This window comes from Azolla caroliniana, unplaced genomic scaffold (genome assembly GCF_043228905.1).
Source record: "Azolla caroliniana isolate FFs.n. ecotype wild unplaced genomic scaffold, voAzoCaro1.0.p SCAF_9, whole genome shotgun sequence".
NCBI lineage: Eukaryota > Viridiplantae > Streptophyta > Polypodiopsida > Salviniales > Salviniaceae > Azolla > Azolla caroliniana.
The window spans coordinates 7,527,284-7,551,058 of NW_028230444.1; the positions used below are offsets into that span (position 1 = coordinate 7,527,284).

At 40.3% G+C, this 23,775-nt stretch overlaps 1 long non-coding RNA gene across 4 annotated transcripts; it reads left to right on the forward strand.

Annotated features, from left to right (window-relative positions):
* Nucleotides 1-221: 221 nt before the first annotated feature.
* On the forward strand, nt 222-3,253 carry LOC147860074 (uncharacterized). 4 transcript variants are annotated; one of them, XR_015530252.1, is made up of 4 exons: nt 222-284; nt 619-728; nt 1,502-2,966; nt 3,059-3,253. It is a non-coding gene; the product is annotated as an uncharacterized LOC147860074 (long non-coding RNA). The 4 variants fall into 4 exon arrangements; XR_015530250.1 differs by having other exon boundaries at nt 237-350; XR_015530251.1 differs by lacking the exon at nt 222-284 and adding an exon at nt 384-478.
* The last annotated feature ends 20,522 nt before the right edge of the window (nt 3,254-23,775 follow it).

The following is a 23,775-nucleotide window of genomic DNA, read 5'->3' on the forward strand; positions in this document are numbered from 1 at the left end:
CATGATGACCTTCTCTTTCCTTTCATCCTCCTCCTCATTCCTTCTTCTTCTTCTTCATCATCATCATCATCATTTTCTTCTTCTTTATTCTTCTTCTTCTTCTTCGTCGTCTCCGTTTCCTTCTGACCGCCTCCACAGATCTACTTCAAAATGACGCCTTTCTCTACCTCCCTTTGTTCGGATTTTCCTTTTCTGGTCTTGTTTCTTTGCATGCGGCCTTACTTTTCTTATTCAGAAGTATATTCACTTCTGAACAATTTCGTGATTCTGAACACGCCACAGAAGTAAGAAATGGTTGTCGTACTTCTTATCGAAGATTGGATCGAAGATGGATTTTAACATAACTCAAGGTACGGTGTAGAACATAGAAATTTATGCAGACCCGTGTGATTGTAGTACTATGACTTTATCTAATACATAAAAATACATCCGTAACATAATAGCCATTATACAAATGGCTGGCATCTAAATAATTGAGGTGATGACATGGTTTGAAATTTCATAGAATTACCAACCTTTCCTTCGGACTTAATCTATTGAGTTCAAACTTGCCCTAAAAGTATATTATTTTATCCAATGGCAAACTCACTCATTTGTGTTACTTCATTTCCATTACAGGTTGGTTGTCTTGCCGATTTCGTGGATGGATTAATGATCAGTCCGTCCTTACAAGAAACTTGCGAATGTTTTTCGTTGCGGTGGAAGGGAACGGCTGCATATCTTTACCGGTTGGCACCGTTAAGTCTTTGAATCTTTGCTGCCACAGATTTAGATATTTTTGTGTTATTTCTGTGGCATTTAGTTCATTTTTTATCGTCTTCGTCATTATATGGTCCTTCCCCTACGGGTGCGCTCACGGGGTGGATCACCGAGCAATAAAAAATCTACCGTTTTGTGTCCTGGAGGGAGGCTCTACTCCCTCTCAAGTGTTCGCTTCTCTTGCATGGGGCTACTCTTAGTGCATGCGTTTTTAAGTGTCACTGGTCTATCATAAACTAAGTTCACATAATCGTATAGTCGATAACCTCCACAGACACCATCGATTTCAATTTAGTGAATAATAAGCGAACAATTGTGCATGCGCTCATTGAACGAAGTTGTGGAACTTGTTTGAAATAAGAGATTCCCAAGATATGCGTGGGGTTACGAAAGTTATGTGGAACACAAGATTTCGGAGGAAAAACTAATGTCCACGGGATTAAAGTATTTTTGTGTCAAGTAAGAGGTTTGTCAAATAAGGGTATTTTTGAGTCAGGAGGATTCGGATTGTTATATTTGAATATCTATTATTTTGGGTTTGGTTATTGGTTGAGTGTATTTTGCAGTGTCAGTGATAAGACTTATGATGTAAGTTGAGTCATAGCTTTTAAGCTTTCCTTTAAGCGGTTTTTTTCATTATGTAAAGCATTACACGAGGATTATAGTTTAAAGTGTTTATAGTTAAAGTTTTCTCATGATCATGCGAAATGTTTATGCTTAGTTCTGAAACCTGTCATTGTAGGAAGATATAATAAATTGAATCATGGAACCAATGACGCATTGCATTTGGTCATTACTCCAGATATGGTTGGATTTGCTGTCAGTTGTTTATTTTGAGTTATTGATATTTGTGATATTGGAATTGTGTACTTAGTAGATTGACTCTTCTGACACTAGTTTTAACGACCCAACTAATTCCACAGAAATCTGGAAGCTTCAGTTAATGCTCCGTAATGTTAGGTTCTAATGATAAATATTGTTCCGAGTGCTATTCTTGTTGTTTTACAACGTAGAAATGATTATTATGAAGGCTAAACTATTATGCTGATATCTATTTAAACTGTAGGATGAATATCTACAGGTTATGATGTAGGCTGACGTAATTTTTTGTTGATTATGTAGGCTAAAGTAATTTTTTTCAATTATATAGACTAAAACTAATTTCAAGGCAACAAAGTGCCGTTTTGCCCTACAAAACTTGGATGTAATCCTAAATCTCTACTGCGGTAGTTCTAAGTAGTAGGAAGTGATGATTTGAGTTTCATGTACATGAATAATCTTCATTTACGTCTGTTTTTAATTAGTAAATCATTTTAACTGCTCCTGTTAAGTTTCCTAAAATCTTATATTACAGCTGCAGAAGTATATGTGACGATCAAGGTTGGATCTTGCCATAAAAAACAATTACCTCTGTTGTAACATAATGTCGGAAATTATCTGTACAGCAAAACCATTTTGCATTTGACTTTGGAGACATGCATCCTAATCAGGAAGATTTATTGATTGTATCAATAAGTTCATGTCCAGCTTTCTGTTGTAAAGATGTCCAAAATTTATCCAGCTTTCAGGAGAACTAGCTGTGACGTGTTAGGGAAGGTGAGAAAATGGTTCAGGGCTGGTGGCTGAGTTAATTGGAAGAATTGGATTACTATTCGGTATTTCATGAAACCATTAAATCCATCAGATGGGTTTATAATGAATTTTATACCTCAAAAAACACAGTTTTGAAAAGTTCTTGTGGAGTTCTATATAATGCTTATCATATTGGGCATCATATTCAAACTCGAAAGGCATGGTTACAGCAAATGCTTTGTGGTCCTTGTGGCTCAGATGGTATGTTTCTACCTTATCTAATTATCATATCAATTCCAATAATTAAATGCTGTTGATTGAATATTTTTTACTGATGCAGGAGAGTTAAAACAATTCATATTGAAACAGAGGCCTTGTTTATTGAATGCCTTATCTGTCGAAGCATCTTTCCAATGCCTTGGAAGTTTTAATTGGTATTGAAATTTCATTTGTTTCATTGGCCTTCCCAATATAGGTTTGTGGCACTATACACTTTCTTCTTGTTAGTATCAAGTTATATTTAATGGTTAAAAAACTTGTTAAAAGTCTCTACTGATTGATTAGTTTTATGATTACGTTTTGAAAGTTATTGGAAGAACTTGATGAACTTAATGTCATTTGAAGACGGAGTTTGGGTTTAATCCCTCTGCTGAGTGAGATTACGTTTAATCCTTGGTTACTTCATGGAATCCGGATATTATTAGCAGTCTCTATAAAGAGAGTTTAGGTTTAATCCCTCAAATATCTACTGTGTTAAGTGAGATTGTTTTTAATCCTTGGTTACTTCATGGAATCCTGATATTATTAGCAGTCTTTGTAAAGAGATTGTGATTTTTGTTCATTAACTTGTAACAAAGAAAATTGAAATCACCCATTTGATATATTTCTGTTATTTAAAAAGGTATAGGATTATTCATCTTGCTGGTATTTGTTCAGTGATTTATTGTGTACTTTTTCTAGTCTCCTTACCTATTGTGTTTCTAGTGTTTGTAGAAAGCTGTTAATTTGTCTTTAATGTCATTTTATGCAGTGTGCCAATCAAAGAGGAGTAGGATTTCAAAAGCATCCTAGTGAAAATGCAGTAATATTGAGTGGGGCATAGTGATATGTCTAGATGCACAGGATGTGTCTGATGAACTTCCTGCTAAGAATGCACAGGCTTTATCAGTACTTAAGATATCAATTCACACATGCAATTGCATTTCATCTCTGTTTCTGTGGGCACTTCAGATGGATGTGAGCTAATTGGAGCAAAAAGAATGCAGGAAGTTATAATGTAAGTGTCTGCGTTGTTGTGGAAAACAAAGTTGATTGAGTTAAAGTCAGATGCAAAGTAGGCCAAACAAGTGTAAAGAATTTGTTTAAATTATGAAGCCAGCTTCAAGGTTATAAAATTGGTTAAAAAATGACCACTTAAAGGCAGCACAAATGACCCATTCTTGATAATAATTGTAAGACTCAAAATCCAGAAGGCATAAAATGATGCTGTGGATGTTTGCACTCCGTATTCACTACTGGAAATAGTAAGTGCCAATGGTTAGCAGTTGTCAGGTAGATAGGCCTGGATTGAACTTTGATTCGCCAAGCTTTGTCCACATCTTTATGCTGGAATCAGGCTCATTCTATGCTGTTGACTTACATTTTAATTATTGTGGATCACAATAATGAATTATGGTATGCTTTACCAATGTTCTTTGCAAAAGTGTTTTGTGAATGTGAGGGCAACAATGTAGTAAAACCAAAATAATATCCTTGGTGTCATGGTAAATTATAAACAGATCTGACTTTGGTGATATTGAAATGATTACATACTTCTGAGTGATAATTTAATGTTATTAATGAAGTTTTGGTGATATATTGGCACGGTCTCAAAGGCTTAGTAAGTTGACAAGGCTCTCACAGTCCTGAGTATAAGGTTTTTTTTCTTTGAAAGTACACATTTACGTGAGTTGAATATGAAAACTATTGTATTGTTTTAGAGCTAATTTGTTACTTCTACAGATTGAGAAATACAGAAATGCTCTTGGAGAGGAACAACACCCAAGAGAATGTCCACACATTCTAGTAAACTGAACAGCAAAATCAATATATTCTATTGTTTATGCATAATCCCATATTTTCATCAAATTTAGAAGCTTGGCACTTACGTTAATTATGGGGACATTAGAAGTATATCAGGAAGACAGAAGAACATTATTTTATAAGGTCTCACCATTGTCTATACCTTAGCATATATACCCATTATATTGTTATGTGATGACATGACGAAATCTACAGGACTCTGAGCAATCAAACACTAAATGAAACATCAACTATCTTGTTGAAGAATACAAAAAGTCAATAATGAATCTGTAAGTCATTGGCATTATAAGAGTTATGGCAAAACCTTATCTTTTTTATGTTGACTTCCCATTGGCATTAGAATGCTATGTGATGGGCTTTACCTATTTCGGTAGTTGGCATTTGAGTGACTCACATTTGAGTTCCTTTTTGAGTATGTATTCAATTCTATGTTTTGTTGTCTGATGAATTGCACCTATTGTTGATAATTCAAACTTGCAAGGTTTCTTGTTTCTCTAGGAGCATTTGTGTGAATATTCCCAATGCATCTTCGATTTCCAACATGGAGACATTTGGTGGGGTTAGCATTGTAGGAGTTATGTTATCGTTGTGGTTACGTGTATGTATGTCAATGGTTATAGTAGAGACGTGTCTAGTGTTGTTGAGCATCTGCATTTGAGGGCCTAGTGTTGCACCTTCATTGCATCTTTTATGGTGGTTCGAAGGAAGGTTCACTTATGGAGGAAAAAGGAGGGTTATGTGATGGTCTCATGTGTACTTTGTGTTCTCTAATTACATTGCAACACTAGTCATAAGTGCGCTAGTTTCAAAAATCACACTTGTTTTGTTCTCTGGTACAAGCGGTACAAGTGTGACCTTTGGATGCTCAACAGATTAAGGAAGGGTGGGCTCAACCTTTAGTTATATTAATGATATTTTCATTGCTTTGTTATAAGAGATTCATCCAATGTGGACTTGGTAGTTGTGCAAGATTGACATGCCATTGCTTCTTCATGATGTTGAAGTTTGGAAAATTGAAAGATCACTCGAGGGGTGGTGACTTCTTTGAGTGTGAATTCTTGTTCTTGGAAATCACATGTGGCATGAATGGCTAGCTCTTGGTGGGCTTCGTTGATATCCAACTCATCTTTCAAACCAATGTAATGACCTAGTAAAGGGCACTTCTTTGTTGGTTGCTCAAGTGCATTAGTGAGGAGTAACTAGAAGAACTCATATGGAGTTAGTTCTTTGTTGAATAATTATGTTTATATGGGTTGCGCTTGCAACAGACAAACCTAGCTTATCATTGTTTGGTCAGGTCAAAACAACACCAACCGCGAAAGTGAAAATATCTAGCGATTTAAGAATAGGTGACCACAAGTCAGTCTTTGATGTGTTTGAATAACCTTGTACATTGCTCGGTCCATTTAGACTCTTTAAACAACCCATATAGGAATTTCTCTTTGTAGATAAACATTTCATTGAACTCTTGGTAATATCCTATATAACCCATGGAATTCTTCATCTTAATCTAGTGACCTTAGGATGTCTCTGTAGCAGGGTCGATTGGAAAAATAGGGGACAAGGCAATCTTTGATGTATTTGAAGAACCTTGTACATTCCTCGGTCCATTCAAACTCTTTAAGCAACCCATATAGGGATTTCTCTCCCAACAAGCATTTTAACGAACCTTTGGAAATATCCTATATAACCCATGAATCCTTGCTACTATTTTTCATTAGTTGGGATTGCATCTTAAGTAAGAATTTTCCTATGGCTTCGTTGGTGGAAATGCCATCCTTTGATGCCATGCCCTAGTATTAAGTCATGTTGAATCCAAATTTTGCATTTTGGAAGGTTTAAGGAGTGATGGTACTCACAACTCTTTATAAAGATCCTCAGGAAGTTGATGTCCACTCCAACTCGAATTGCAACAAAGTTCATCGATGTAGGACTCCAAACCTCAAGTCTGAGGCAAAGATATAATCTATGTCTCTTTGGTATGTGCTTAGGGCACTCGTGAATCCAATGGCTTATGTTTGTAGGCAAATGTGTTGAATTCTATGGCAAATGCAATCTTGTATTGATTCTCTAGGCCCATTGATATTTGGGTTTACCTCGAGAAACCATCTATGAAATTATACACTTCTTTACCTACCACTCTTTCTAGTATGTGCTTGATGTGGTAATTTTCTTGGATAGTGGCATAGTTGCAAACACTTAGCATACAATGTGTAGAATACATTTGCGAAGTATTTTAAAAGTATTCTGCTTTAAAAATAATAATCTTAGAATATGTATTCTAAAGAAAAAAATGTGTAATACGTTACATACGTAGAATACACATGGAATACGTTAATTGTGTGGAATGCTTTAAATACTTATATTTTTTCTACAACTAGCTATTCTTTTTTGGCCAAAATTTTGTTTTTTTGTAATATGAGATAGATAAGGTGGATGGATGAAGAAATATGAGAGGATAAAATAAGTCGTAGAGCATGAGAATGGATTTGTCTCAAAATATTTGAGAAAACATATATGCAAGAAGTGGCCCTTTGTATATTATTTAGATTGAAGTTTTTTTCCCAAAATAGGGGTTGCTTTCCCAATCCGTTAGGAGAGTTTTTTTTATAGAAAAGGTTATACAACTGCACAACTGCACAACCCACAACAAATCAACAAATGTATTGGTCATGTTGTCCGTTAAATAGGCTACCTATACTCACATCATATATATATATATATATATATATATATATATATATATATATATATATAAAGGTATGACCCCTTGCCCGAGCTCCAAAATATGAGAAGAAAACTATGGCTACATACATATCCTCTCATATTGTCTACTTAGTGTAAGTAGGTAGATAGAACTATAAAAACATACATTCAAAAATAGTGCCCTCCATCGTTGGCCGGCATGAACCCGATCCCCTTGCCCCCAACGAAGGAAGGGGGGAGGTGAGGGGGAAACAACCCTCCATGCGTCATCATCGGTGTGCTCCACCATTTCTGCTAGAATGTAAGCGGGCAGTGACCACATCATCGGAGCGATAACAAATCTTGTCCAGATGCCCTCACATGCAGCTGATAATCGTGAACCATATCTCCATGATCAATTCCTCCTGTGGTCATACTAGATCTCGGAAGAACATTAGGTAGTGTGCTTTCCACTCATACCAGAGGGTGAAGCCTACGATCAACTTCAAGATCTCCTGGAAGTAGGGGGATGTGGTTGTCAACCCTCCCTTGAACTGGGTCTAGACTAGTTTGCTTCTTGTGCATTCATAGCACCAACTGCCTTGAAGTTTGTTGAAGGTGTCCATCCAACTATTGGTCGAGGGAATGATCCAGGCCACCACACTCCACTATGTTGTTCCTTCCACCTCACATGTAGCTATGAGGCGAGTCACCCTGTCCCATACCCTTTGAGCTTGGGGGTATCCCACAAACAATGTATCACAATCTCGACAGGTGCAGAGTAGAGTGGGCAAGGTCTTGGGCATCCTCGTTTACCTATCCATTCGCCAACATAGAGCACTTTATAGCTAATTTGCCACCAAAACAATTTGATCTTCTCAGGCATGTAGAGATGACAGAGATTCTTTCAGAATGTACAGAGTACCTTGTCAACACTGTCTAATGTCCGCCAACCATTCTTGCAACCTATTTCGAAGGAGTACCTTCCATCACTCCTTACTTGGAAGGAGGCACTGAACCAACATTTTTGCCAGTAGTGCTCGGCTCTACGAGTTGATGAGACCGAGTCCACACCATATAAATCCCTAAATGGAGGCCTTAATTGTACACAAACCTATAGGGTCCATGATCCAGCATGAGACCGAGTGCCACTTGGTGGCAAGCAACGCTTGGTTCGTAACAAGCACCCTGCCAACAAATGATAGCTTAGATTTGCTCTAGTGGTTCAACTTCCTGCCTATTTTGGATTGCACATGGGAGCTACACCCTTTTGGGGATATCCCTCCCCATCATAAACCCTGGGTACTTGAAGATCATCCTGGTTGGAACCTAGTCAAAGTAGACATGGGTTTTCCACCTTGGTTTCTCCTATGCACTGATCTAAAGGCTCTGGGTTTTACTCTAGTTTACCTTGGCTCCAAAGTCCTAGCAAAAGTCCTCGATTAGTTGTTGCGCCCATAACATATTCTCCTCATCCTCCTGTAGGAATAGAGGAATCATTCGTAGCGTCATCTTCGGGATAGACCCACCTAACGTCAAGTAAAACCTCGATGTTGAATCAAAGGTCTATTTTCTTAATTCCAGCAAGTTCGGGTAGTTTCAATAGAATTCTTTTTTTTTGTGAGGAATTTAAAAAACAAATAAGGAAGTTTAGTCCTAATCAAGTAGGTCGAATAACTACTCAGTAACTCAACAACTAAGAGTCACTCCGTATTTTACGTTGCTTACTTTCCTTTTGGCCAATCTGCGCTCTTTATCTTCGAATGTTGAAGCATATTAGCTACTCCCTTTCCTTTAAAATTAGATGCGGGGACACTTTGGCACGTCCCGATAATTAATTACTACCGGGCCCTTGCTTATTGTCCCATCCTATCCCTATTCACCGTAGGGTTGGCTCTAATAGGACCATATCGTCTGCGTATTCTAACAACAAGAGATCTTCAGGCGCATTTGGGACGAGCAGTCCCCTCAATCCGTTGCTTGGTCCCTAAAAAAAGGTAGAAAAAGCCTAATTTATAACCAGATAAAGATATGGGGCCAGGTACAACCCCACCTCATTGAAGGTACATCCCCACCTCACTCAACGTTGCAACCAAAAGGAGGGGCTCCTAATGCCGGCTAATGGCACACTACTAATTCGAGTCTTGTAGAGTGTAAATGTGCAATTCCTCCATTTTTGGGGTAGGCCTATTTCTTGCATCACGATCTCCAGGAAAGGCCAAAGGATTTTGTCATAGGCCTTCTCGAAGTCTACCAACAGAATAACATAGCTCTGCCTAGAACGACCCACCAACACCATAACTTCCCATAGTAGCAACACGTTATCAAAGATGCTCTTGCGTCTAATTTAAAACCCAGTTTTTGTCATATGCCTTCTCGAAGTCTACCAACAGAATAACATAAGTCTGCCCAGAACGACCCACCAATGCCATAGCTTCCCATAAGAGCAACACATTATCAAAGATGCACCTACTTTTGATTTAAAACCTTGTTTTTGTCATAGGCATTCTCGAAGTCTACCAATAGAATAACATAGCTCTGCCTAGAACGACCCACCAACGCCATAGCTTCCCATAGTAGCAACACATGATCAAAGATGCACTTGCTTCTGATTTAAAACCTTGTTTGACTCTTGAGAGTTCGATAAGAATCTTGTTAACAACTGTTGCAGAAATCTGTGCACGTGTATCGGATCGAGCGGAACCACCGAGGTCACAGACCAGGGAGAGATGGTTGCCGGAAGGCCGATTTCTCTGGGGCCGGTTACACCGACTGTGGCACTAACCATGACGATTCCGGATTCGAGCCGGAAGCAACCGAACCAGATAGATCCGGATGTGACCGGATGGGTCTGAATGTGTTCCAGAAGCAACCGAATTGAAGAGAGAGAGAGAGAGCACACACGCACGCACACCGACTCTTCGCACCGTCTTATATACAAGATCACGAGTCTCCGGACCGAAAGAGGAGACACGCTGCAACACAGAATGACTCAACACACGCACACATCACAACCATGCCCGGATAGGATGAAACTGAAAGACACCGATACAAACATATGCACACCAAAGTTTTCTCATATATATTTACAAAGGACACAAGTTACAACGCCGGTTTCGAGCCGGCCCAATACCGAACAGGAACAACAACCGTCTACGGGCAAGCTCCAATTGGGGAGCACTCGGGCTTGCCTACGTGAGTGGAAGTCTTGCGTTGAAGACAAGCCTTCTTACCGAAGCACAACAACTGCATGCCACCAAGCCGCCATTCGGGGAGCACTCGGGCTCGCCTACGCGAGTGGGGTCTTGCACAAGAGATAGAGCTATGAACGGAAAGCCATAGAGTACAGGAACTCAGGACCATAGTATGAACCATGCGTACCATTCGTGCATTCGTGTTCGAGAATGATTCAATCATTCGAGAAGGGTAAACACCCTCGAAGAATGATAAATACCATACTTTTGGTTAAACTATTTACTATAAGATAAATATTTTTTCAAGGTAAAAAAAATTGCAAAAATTGCAAAAAAAAACACATTACCTTCTTAATAATAATATGCATTTTTTCGTAAATTCTAATAACAACTATCCAAAATCCTACTCTTCAAAAAAATTCTCAATGAGGTGTTAATCAAAACGAAGATTCCTAATCTTCATTCAAGGTGATATCATCATCATCATCCTCATCTTGTGCATTATCATCAATATATGCCATCACATTGGTGAGGCTTTCATTTTCATCAACTTGTTGTGCTTCTTGTTCACTTTGCAACACTAATAACTTGTTGTGCTTCTTGTTGTGCCATGAAATTTCAGAGATGAAATGTCTGAAATTTCAGAGATGAAATGTCTGAAATTTCAGACATGAAATTTCAAAGATGATCAGACATGAAATTTCAGAAATTTCATGTCTGATCATCTCAGAATTTTCAGAATTTTCAGCCATGAAATTTCATCAGAGAAAATTCTGAAATTTCAGACATTTCATCTCCGAAATTTCATGGCTGAAATTTCTGAAATTTCGTTTTGGAAATTTAAACCCTAATAGCGATTATTAAACCTAAATTCTAATCATACCTGAATGTCGTGAGTCGTTGAAACTTGGTAAGCAGTGTGCACTGTGCAGATCGTTGGAGGCTAGGTGGGAGAGGAGAGGAGAGCGTAACGTTACGTGCAGAGAAGAAGAGGGAAAAAGAGGGAAAAAACGAAAAAAAAATGAAAAAATGAAAAAAAAAAAACACGAACTTTTTAATATCATTAGTGTTCGTTTTCCAACGTAGGAAAACGAATGATAAGCCTGACGAACACAAATTTTACGTACTATGCTCAAGACCACGCAACCCTAACATAAAGGAAGCACCGAACCCTAGTATACGAAACTAACACGACTCCACTCAAAAAGAGAAACCCGGTTTTCCGTGATTATGTATCGGAACGTGTTATCCGTGGGATTGAAAGTGTATGAGTGTATTGTGTTGGTACGTGGATAGATAAGTGTAAAGTCTTTGTATTAAAAGTCATGTATAAGTGTATGTGTAAATGTGCACATAAGTGTGAGTATATTACTATATTAAACACATGCACACTGTGATGGGGTTAGCTCCCCAATCAACTTAAATTTCATTTTAAATTTAAATTACAATTTGTATGTTACTAGCCGAATTGCCAAAGGTAGAGTCGGTTTCTATCTTGAATCGGTTGGTAGCCGATTTGGCTTTTGGCCTGTACGCCTTCGGCTCTCCCTATATGCTAGTCCTTGTGCTCTATGTCAGAGTGACGATCGGCTTCCGGCTCCTTTCCCAAGCAACTAGAAAAGTCTGAGTTGGTATAACCAACTACGCATGAAGTCTCACTTGGGCCGAATAGGATGCCATAGTCTTTTGTGCCTACCAGATATCTGAGCACATGCTTCACTGTGTTCCAATGCGTTTGGTCGGGGTTGTGCATGAATCTGCTGACGACTCCTACAACATGGGCTAAGTCCGGTTGTGTTGTAGCCATTGCATATATCAAGGAGCCGAGGAGCCGACCATCGGTGCATATGGTACCAACTTCATAGTTCCCCCCCCCCAAGACCAAATGTCGGGCAATCCTTCTGAGATAGCCAAAATCTAATTGGGAGTGGGGTCGAAGCAGATTTTGCCGATTGCATGTTGAAGCACTCTAAGACACATGCAATGTAGTCGGCTTATGACAGAAACTGTTGTCATCGATTCTAAAGCCGATTATGCATCCCTAAAATGTGTCTTGCCAAACCAAGGTCCTGCATGGCGAACTTCAACCAGAGTTGTTGAACGAGTTCGGCGAGTTGTCCGGCATGCCAGCCGGAGAGTAGCGGTGACCCATCTCGACTTGTTTTGGTGAAGAGGCAATTGTCCTCGTCGCTCTTGGAGAATTTGACCGATTGGATGAAGTCGTTGAACTTCTTGTACCACTACCTCGATGCTTGTTTCAGGCCATAAAGACTCTTCCTGAGTCAATAGACTAGAAGTTCTTGGCCCGGTAGCACAAAGCCTTTCTACTGCTCCATATAAATCTCCTCCTCAAGGTTACCATGGAGGAATATTGTTTTGACATCTAGCTGGATTAGCTCAAAATCCTCGGCTTCCATGATGCCAAGCATAAAGCGCAGGGTTGTCATCTTCACCATTACTGAGAATATTTCTTCAAAGTCAACATCGTATTCTTGTCGAAACGCTTTCGCTACTAATCTTGCCTTGAATTTTGGGTTGGTCGAATCAGACATATCTTTTAGACTATAGACCCACTTGCATGGAAGAGCGCGTCAATTTTTCGGCAATTCAACCAAGTCCTAAGTCTTGTTTAAGTGGATGGAGTTCATTTCTGACTCCATCGTCAAATGCCAGGTGGCTGAATCAGCTAATGCTGATGCTTCTTCATATGACGTCGTCTCGTCGACGTGTATGAAGAAGATCCCAGGAGAGTATCTCTCTAGAGGCTATGGCAATCTCTGATATATGTGTGGTACGACTGGGCTAGTCGGATCGTGTGTCTAGGTCAGATGGTCTAGGGTTGAAACGTTCGGTTGTGCGAAATCCGTTGGAGTTGATTCGGTACTAGAGGATTCAGCTACTCATGAAGCTAACCTTGTGTTCTGGTTTGGGTTGTCATGAAGCGCCGACACTTCGGAGAAAGTTACCCTTCAGACTTCAATAGGCCTTTCAACCGTCTTGTGCCTGACCGACTTGTTGAAGACAACGTCTGAACTTCGAACAATCTGTCTTTTTTTTGGGTCCTGGAGTCAATATCTGATTTCTCTGTCTGGTCCATAGCCAAGGAAAATGCATTTTGTAGACCTCAGTTCAAGCTTTCGACAATCGTCTTTCGACACAAGGGTGTACTATGCCGTGCATCCAGAAATCCTCAGTTTGTCATAATTCCACTTCCTGTCGGTTCATAATTCCTGAGGTATTTGAAGCTCTGGAGGCCTACTTGGTGGCATATTGATTATTTGTACTATCGTCAATAGTGCCTTTGCCTAGAAGCCATTCGACAATTTGAAGTGTTGGAGCATAGCAATGATTCGTTCCTGAAATGTCCAATTCATTTGTTCGGCAATTCCATTCTGATTCGGACTATGAGGTACTGTGTATTCATGTCGAATGTCGCACTGTTGGCTAATTTTGATGAATTCCTCTGATTTTTAGTCTCCTCCATTGTCAGACCATAAGCATTTCAACTTCCGGCCGGACTGATTCTCCACCATCGGGAGCCATTCCTGAAATATCGAGAACACCCAATCTTTGGTTCTAACTGGGTATGCCCACACCTTACGAGTCAAATCATCGATGAAGTTGACGAAGTAGGAGGCATCACCAAGAGACTAGTGTGGCATCGGGCCAAAGACGTTGGAATGGACAAATCGAGTGAAGTCAATTCCCTTGTTTCTACCGTCGGGTACGAGGTTGCGGCTTGTTTGCCGTATTGGCAGTGCTCGTAGAATTGGTGGGCCGAGAAGGAGAGTTTGGGGATGTATCCAGCTCTGGATAGATGTGTGATGCCAACCTTGCTGAGGTGTCTGAGTTAGTTGTGCCATAATGACAACACAGGAATATCAACCAGAAACAAATCACCCTCTCTTAGTGTGATGTATAGCGGGTACAAGGATTGTACTTTCAGACCTCGAGCAAGCAGAACGTTCCCCCACGGTTGTCTAGGTGCGGAACAATCTCAGCACTCTTCTAAAGCTATGATCATAAGTGGATCCAAGCAAGGTAGATTAATGGCATCAGAAATAGAAACAGAGAAACAAGACACGACAAGAACGCAAGAGAGAGATGTTGGACATAAGATGAATGATATTTTTTAACCAACCACCAAACTAGGTTACAAAGTCAGTTTATATACTGACTGACTTAGGGCAACTTCCCTTCTCACTAATTACATAAATAGCCTAAACCTAGTGTGTACAAAAGGAGACAATGTGAATACGTTCATTAGAGACCCACATTCAACACTCCCTTGTAATGGGCGCATACATCGAAATTCTGTAAATCGAAATAAATGTAAAATACATATTGATACAAAGTTTTCGAACAAATCAAATTTTCATTCGGGTCGGTGAACTTCGAAACACTAAAGGCCGAACTACCCGGGGTTGAGGAAGGTAAAGCCGAACTTCGAACTGTCGAAGTCAATTGTTCGAAAACATCCTAAGTGTTCGACTTAATCGGATTGATTCTTCGTTACGTCCATCTGGTGCTGAAGGGATCGGAATCGATCCACCGAAAGACACTTGGTCATCCCATCTGCGACATTATCGATTGTAGATATCTTCTCGAGGCCGATTTCTCCTAAAATTACGCAGTCCCGAACAAAGCTATATCGAACGTCAATGTTCTTCGAGGCGTTGTGATGAACCGTATTTTTCGACAGAGCGACAACATCCTGATTGTCATTGTAGACAACTGGAGTCTAGTCGGGTTCAACTTGTCGAAACGTGCAAGCCAACCGACCGAGCCATAAGGCCTCATTCGCCGCATCGGACGCAGCTACGTATTTGGCCTTGGTCGTTGATGTGGAAGTGCACTCCTGAAGTTTCGATTTCCACAAGATTTCTCAATTGCCGAACTTAAAGTATCTGGTTGTCGATTTTCGACTGTCCACACAACCGACAAAGTTCGAGTCAGTATAGCTTACTACACCTGAGTTGTCGTTCGGGCCGAATAGAATGCCAAGGTCTTTTATGCCCACCAAATATCTGAACACATGCTTTACTACGTTCCAGTGCGATCGGGCAAGGTTGTGTATGAATTTGCTGACGACTCCTACGACGTGAGCAATGTTAGATCATGTCGCAACCATCGCGTACATCAAGGAGCCGATTGCCAGTGCATACAATACCGACTTCATAATGTCCTGCTCCAAAATGGATGTTGGGTAGTCTTGCTGAGACAGTCGAATGCTAATGGGGAGTGGGGTCGAAGCAGATTCAGCCAATTGCATGTTGAAGCATTCGAGAACACGTGTAATATAGTCGGATTGGGATAGAAACAATTGTCTTCGATTTTGATTCCGACTAATCTTCATGCCGAGAATGTGTCTTGCGACCGACGTCCTTCATGGCAAACTTCAACCGTAGTTGCCGAAAGAGTTTGGCAAGCTCTCCGCGTTGCTGGCCGAAGATTAACATGTTGTCCACGTAGATGATGAGGAAGATGGGTGACCCATCTCAAGTTGTTTTCATGAAGAGACAGTGGTCTTCATCGCTCTTCGAGAAGGTGACCGATTGAATGAAGTCATCGAACTTCTTCTACCACTATCGCGGTGCCTGTTTCAGGCCGTAAAGACTCTTCCTGAGTCGGTAGACTAGATGTTCTTGGTCGGGTGTGACAAAGCCTTTTGGCTGCTCCATATAAATTTCCTCCCATGGAGGAATGTCGTTTTGACATCTAGCTGAATTAGCTCCAAATTCTCGGTTGCCACGACGCAGAGCATAAAGCGGAGGGTTGTCATTTTCACCATTGGTGAAAAAATTTCATCAAAATCGACGCCATATTCTAGTCGAAACCCTTTCGCAACTAATCTGGTCTTGAATTTTGGGGTGGCCGAATCAGACGTCTCTTTAATTCTATAGACCCATTTGCATGGAAGAGCACGTCGATTCTTCAGTAGTTCGACCAAGTTCCAAGTTTGGTTTGCTCGAATGGAGTTCATCTTGGACTCCATTACCAGATGCCAGGTGGCCGAATCGACAGATGTCGATGCTTCTTCGTATGACCTTGGTTCTCTGACGTCCGTAAAGAAGATTCTAGGAGAGTATCTCTCCGGGGGCTGCGACAGTTTCTCGGATCTTCAAGGTATGACTGGACTAGTCGCATCGGTTGTCGAAGTCGGATGGTTAGAAGCCGAAATATTTGGTTATGCCCAGTCGAATTCTACTGAGTCAGTACTAGAGGTGTCGGCTGCCCATGAAGCCGATCTTGTGTTGTGTGTTGGGCCTTCGTGAAGGGTTGGCACATCTGAAAAAATTACGCTTTGGACTTCGATCAGGTTTTCGGCCGATTGATGCATGGTTGACTCATTGAACACTATGTTCGAACTTCAGACGATCTATCTGTGCTCGGGGTCCCAGAGTCGATAGCCAATTTCGTCATTTGGTCTGTAACCGAGTAAAATGCATTTCTTAGACCATGGTGCAAGTTTGCGGCGATCATCTTTCGGTCTGAGGGTGTATTCCTCACACCCGAAAATCATCAGCTTATCATAATTCGGCTTGTTGCCGTTCCATAGTTCCTGAGGTATCCGAAGTCATGGAGGCCTACTAGGCAACATATTGATTATGTGTACTGTCATTGTTATAGTGTATTTCGTACACTACGTGAAAAACGTGTGCGTGATCCGGCGCCGAAAGGCACGACACTGTAAGTAGTGCCTCTGCCCAGAAGCCATTCGATAGTCCAAAGTGTTGGAGCATGGAAACTATCCTTTCTTGAATTGTCCAATTCATCCACTCGGCAATTCCGTTCTACTCCGGACTGTGGGGTGCCGTATATTCACGTCGTATGCCACGTTGTCGGTAGAATCTAACTGATTCTTCATATTTGAACTCTCCTCCATTATCGATCCGAAAGCATTTCAGTTTTCAGCCGGACTCATTCTCGACCATAGAGAGCTAATCAGAGAAAATCGAGAACACTCGATCTTTAGTTTTAATTGGGTAAGCCCACACCTTCCGAGTCGAGTCGTCAATAAAGGTGACGAAATACAAGGCACCACCGAGAGACTGATGTGGCATGGGGTCACAGACATCCGAGTGGACCAAATTAAGGGAAGTCCATTCTCTCTCGATGATGTCGGATGTGATGCGGCTATTTGTTACCTGTACTGGCAATGCTCGCGGAACTAATGATCAGAGAAGGAGAGTTTAGGGATGTATCCGGCTCTAGATAAATGTGTGATGCCGACCTTGCTGAGGTGTCTGAGTCGTCCATGCCAAAGTGATGAAACGGGAATGCAACCAAGAATAAGTCACCCTCTCTGAGTGTGACATATAACAGGTACAACAAGTGTACTTTTGGTCCTCGAGCAAGTAGGAGGTTCCCCCTATGGAGTGTCCACCCTCCTGATGAGAAGTTGGCACGGATGTTGTCTTCGTCCAGTTGTCTGACTGAGATCAAAGGACTTGAGAGCTCAGGTACGTGTCAGACATTGTGTAGTACCAATGTAGAGCCCCCTGGAAGGTTGAGCTCTACTGTGCCGATTCCGATAATCGTACAGTGCTGTGAATTTCCAACTCAAACTAAGTCGGAATGTTGGGCCGAGTATTGCCGAAATTGGGATCGATGAGGTATCACATGAAAGGAAGCGCCCGAATCCAAGAGTCATGTGCTCGATTTCTCTGTCATAAGCAGAAATTCTAATTCGACTAGGTTCTCAATGGATAGTATGTTCGGGTCGCTCGACAGTATTTCGGCCGAAGAGCCGACGTAATTGACCTCCTCATGCCGGTCATTCTTTTGATCAGCTCGCTGAGCCTTTTCGTTTTTAGTCTTGAGTGCGTGGCAATCGGCTTTGATGTGTCCGGGTTTCTTGCAGTAGTTGCAGACTTGATTATCCTGGGACTTGCTCCGCCGTCGCTGGTTGTTCGGCTGCAGTGAAGAACCTCTTCCTCGGATGTTCGATCGGTTGGTTGAACCTTGTACTACATACGCGTTATTGGCCGAATAGTTTGCAAATGATTTCCTCCGAGCTGTGTTAGTCATAATTGTGCTCGTGACTAAGGAGTATTTAACGGCCGTAGTCGATGCATTGCACATGATTGTGACGAAAGTTTCCCACGAAGGGTGGAGACTACTCATAAGCAACATTGCTCTTAGTTCATCTTCGATAGTCGTCCCTTGAGCCAAATTTTGGGAACTTAGGCTTTCATACTCGTTGAGGTGTGCCTGGACCAAATTGAATTCTTTCATCCGAAGGTTATAGAGGCGCCGTATCAAATATATCTTCATGGCGACGACCTTCTTTCCAAAAGTGTCTGAAAGTATCTTCCATAGTTAGAAGGCAGTTGAACACGATTGTACCATGAAGTACACAGACTCCGATAGGTGCATCTGAATGGTGGCTCGGATAATTCTGTTGAGCTTCTCCCATTCAAGTGGCTTGTATCCTTCTGGAGCATTTTCGTTTTCAATGGGGTCGATTTGCCCCTTGACTATTAGATAGTCTTGCATCTACTCCTTCCAAATGTTGAAGTTCGATCTGTCAAACTTCCTTAAACTCATCTCTGATGAGTGAGATGTTGATGCCATCTGTGTCGAATTTGGGAGGCTTTGTTCGGGGTTGGCTACGAACAGTGGTTGGGTGCAGTAGAATGGCTCGCCGAATTCGTTCTAATCGATTTTGAACACAAGTCGAATCTTATTCGAAATTTGGGAGACTCGATCCGAAGTGACTACGACTGACTAGCCTAGTCGAGTTGGACCCAAGTATGTCGATTCGATTTCGAATGTTGATTTTCAAGATTTTCGAACACAGAGTATGTGCCGATTATCCAGGTTCATCTTGCTTCAAGTGACTATGACAATGAGAAGAACAGATTCAGCTAATCTTTCCGAGTGTTTTCTAGCCGAATGAAGCACGGAAGGGGGTTGTTCCTGGAGCCCAGACAACTACGAGTGATTATGACAAGCGAGTGACTAACGTCAAGTAACCTACTCGATTGTTGTCTAATCCAATGTAGTGCGATTGAGGCAGAGCTTGTGAAGTGAAATCTCACTCTAAGTGGCTACAATCACAGGAGTGAAGTGCAACCGATTGACTCACTTCAATGGTGATTTAGAACATATTGGCTCACATCAGTGCAGATTTTGCCAGTGTTTCTCTTTACGAAAAACAATCTTGTAGAGAGTTGCCAACCGAGATCTTCATGGTGTACAAAAGAAGAGTTGTTGATGGAGACAAAGTAGACGGCGACAACAAAATCGAGAACACCAAGCTCTGATACTAGATGTTGGGAACGTGGCCGTCTAGGTGTGGAACAATCGAATCTGCACTCTTCTAAAGTTAGGATCATAAGTGGATCCAAGCAAGGTAGATTAATGGCATCAAAAACAGAAACAAAGAAACAAGACATGACAAGAATGCAAGAGAGAGACGTTGGGCACGAGATGACCTATATTTTTTAACCAACCACCAAACTAGGTTACAAAGTTAGTTTATATACTGACTGACTTAGGGCAATTGCCCTTCTCACTATTTACATAAATAACCTAAACCTAGTGTGTACAAAAGGAGACAATGTGAATACGTTCATTAGAGACCCGCATTCAACATGGAGTGTCCACCCTCTTGATGAGAAGTTGGCACGGATGCCATCTTCATCAAGTTGTCCAACCAAAATCAACGGACTTGAGAGCTCTGGTACATGTAGGACATTGTCTAGTACTAGTGTAGAGCCACATGGAAGGTTAAGGTCTACTATGTAGAGCCACATCTTAGTTTTGAGGGTGCGGCAATCGACTTTAACATGTCCAGGTTTCTTGCAGTAATTGCATATCTGTTTATCTCGAGACTTGCTTCGGCTTCGCGAGTTTGTTGACTTCTTCCTTAGTTGTTCGGACACTTAGCCAAACCTTGTACTACAAAAGCATCCTTAGCCAAATCATGAACGAATGATCTCCTCCGAGAGTCTTCCGTCAAAATTGAGCTTTTAGATTCAGAGTAACTCACGACTGTTCCGGATGCATTGCACACAGTGATGACATAGGTCTCCCAAGAAGGGGGTAGGCTGATCATCAACACAAGAGCTTTCAGCTCGTCTTCAATTGTCATACCCTGGGCTGACAGTTGGGAGTTTATGCTTTCATATTCATTTATGTGTGCCTCGACCGAATCAGATTCTTTCATCCAAAGGTTGTAAAGGCTCTAAATCAGATGTATCTTTGTGGCGGCGACCTTCTCATAAGTGTTTGATAGTGTCTTCCATAGTCCATAAGCAGTCAAACACAATTGCACCATATAGTACATTGATTCAGACATGCGCATCTAAATGGTGGCTCAAACAATACGGTCAAGTTTCATCCATTCATTCGGCTTGAATTTATCTGGAGTGTCTTTGTTCTCAATCGGATCAATCTGACGTTTGACGATCAAGTAATCTTGCATCTCCTCCTTCTAGAAATAGAAGTTCAATCCGTCAAACTTCCTTAGGCTTATTTCAGATGAGCCGGATGTTGATGCCATCTATGTCAGCTTTGGGAGGTTCTATCTAGAGTTGGCTATGAATAGTTGTAGGGTGCAATTGATTGGCTCACCCGAATTTGTTCTAGCTAGATTTGGACACGAGCCAATCAGCTTCGATTATCAGCAGGTTCTGTCTAGAGTGACTACAACCAGTCAACCTATCCTAATTGAACCCAAATTCGCCAATTGATTAGCTTATTGGATTTCGAATGGCAGTTGGGTACTAAACTTGCTCGGAGTGGCTATGGTGCGTGGAGGGACATAGCCGATTGGTCTTCCCAAATATCACCTAGTTGAATTGAGCACAGTTAACTATCAATCCTATTCCAATGCAAATTTAAAGGGGTTGGACTTATATTATGTGTTGCTTGTGCCGGATTTCCATGTCGATCCTGCTTCGGATGACCACAATGACGAGAGGGACAAAGCCAATTGGTCTTCCCGGATTTCATCAAGGCGAGAGAGGTCAAATGACAACAAGTACACTCATTTGAACTCTCTCTCCCTATGCTTGTTGTCATACACACTTGCAAAATCCCTAAAACCAGGTTAAATTGGACATGGACAAAACATACAAATAAATGTTACTTAACAAAAAGGCGTAAATGAAAGAAACATTGAAATCTTTTTATTTGAGTGTGCATGAACACGACTGCATTTGATACAAGATACAATAAATATGTGCATGGCTCGAAGTACTCCAACCTAGTTAATTAAAATAAGACCACATTTATACATGGGCTTAATGTGCCCCTACTATGTTCACCTACAATATTAACTTTTTGACCAGCTACTCCATTGACCATAGTGAACAAATTTGTTGACACTTGTTAACACCATGGATAAGACCATGTTCTAAAAATGACACTTCCATGTTGCAACAAAAGAAGAGCATAGAAATATGTTCGTCCAATCTTAGTTTTGCATTTTAGAAGACCAATTTATGTTAGGGGGTTGAAAGGGACAACATATTCTTCTTTCTTTAATACATATGTCGAGCCATATTGTGTGTCGTGACTAGAAAAAAAAACTTCTAAGTGGAAGATGTACCACTCTTGCTTTAATTGTTTGTTTATGAATAGGTAAAACAAATGTAAAAAGGTAATGAAATATGTGAGACCATGTTATGTTGTGATTGATCTTACAAAATGTTATGGTGGTTGGTGACCCATAAATATTCAAGAATTGGTGTTGTCTCCTCCCTTTCTTTAACCAATGCCTAGGTTAAAAATGTATGGATATATTAGTTACCCATTGAAACCCCTACAATTGGTGTTCGACATGTAGCAATCGTTTACCAACAAAGCTTCAAGTTCTTGGGTTCAAGCCCATTCTTTCACCAATGCCTAAGTTTTAAAGGTATATATAATGGTTAAATGTTGAAAACCCTACAATGAGTCTTCAACATGTAATGATGGTTAATCAAGAAAGGTGCAAGTTGATGTATTCAACTCCATGGGACAGCACATGGGTTGTTTAAGCTTTGTCATTCACTTTATTTGCCAATTATCCTTCGTCATCATGTTGGCTTTATTCCTAAATTGTTGCAGAGATTTCCAATAACATCTAGTGCATCATGGGTACAAGCACATCTTCAAGCAAATATGTTTTAGTTTTGTAGTTCACAAATTTACTCTTGATGATCATAGATTGATGCATGGCTTTTTTTGGTTTCATGGTTAATCTATATAATGGAGGTATCCCTTAGTAAACATTTGGGTCATAAATTTATTGTGAAAAATAAAAGTCTTCATTTGCCCAAGGCATTTGATTGACACTATTTTTTTACCAAAAAAACACTCCACACAATATTTTCTTGCGTTATCCAACTCTAAAACAAGGGACCAAGGTTTTTTTATAGATGATACATTATCAACATTAAAACACTATTGTAGTTGGTTTATGAGAACATGTATACTAAATAAACGTAACCCATTTATGAGATAAATGACTCTTAATTACGTGCATCATCCAAATGGGAGAAAATAAGGCGAACGATAATTTCTTTTTTTCATCTACCAAGGACTAAATATGTCGAGACACTCTTTGTGACATTTCACATGTAAACACGATAAGATCACTTCTCCAAATAAAATGTTTTTGGCGTAATGCTTGTCTTATTTGTCATGTGTCTTACTCAATTGTAGGTCATTATGATATCCATGTTGTCAAGGAGCAATAAGATATTCAATGAAAAAAAATTGTGATAGTTAAAGTGAATGAATTAATTGAAATTGTAATTGCACAAGTCTTAGGCATTGCACATTATGTGAGGGGCTTACACATCCCACTAGTTAAATTGAATGTATTATTGTTGATAGATTCACGAGTCTACATTAATCAACTTTGTGAAGCGTGTACATTGTAACCTTAAACTTTTGGGTTCAAGTTTTGTGTAATTCTTTTGACATTTGTTGTATTATTAATGGTCTTCATATTTTTAGTTTGATACCATGCACATAGCAATTCACAAATATAAACAACGTTGTTAGACATTGACTTCCACAACCCAAATATGCCTCATCTACAAAAACCGAAAACTAAAGCTTAACATAGCCAAATTTCATAAACACCATCCACTTGGTCTTAAATTCCCACAACCCAAATAATCCTTTATTTCTACCTTAAACTGAAGCTTGATATTGGTGATTTCCCCAAATAAATTTCATCTAAAAAAAAACCATAAACATCATCCACTTGGTCTTAAATTCCCACAACCCAAATAATCCTTTATTTCTACCTTAAACTGAAGCTTGATATTGGTGATTTCCCCAAATAAATTTCATCTAAAAAAAAATCTTAGTAAGTTATGTCTAACATGGGCAACATTTCCAAATTTAACATGTCTACAAAAACCACAAACTACAACTTGCTTTACACAAATTTGCTTCTTCACATAGTGTTGCTTTTGGGAAAGCTTGATAACCATGTAGCCAAAAAGATGCATGTGTCAATTTCAACATAAAATTTGGC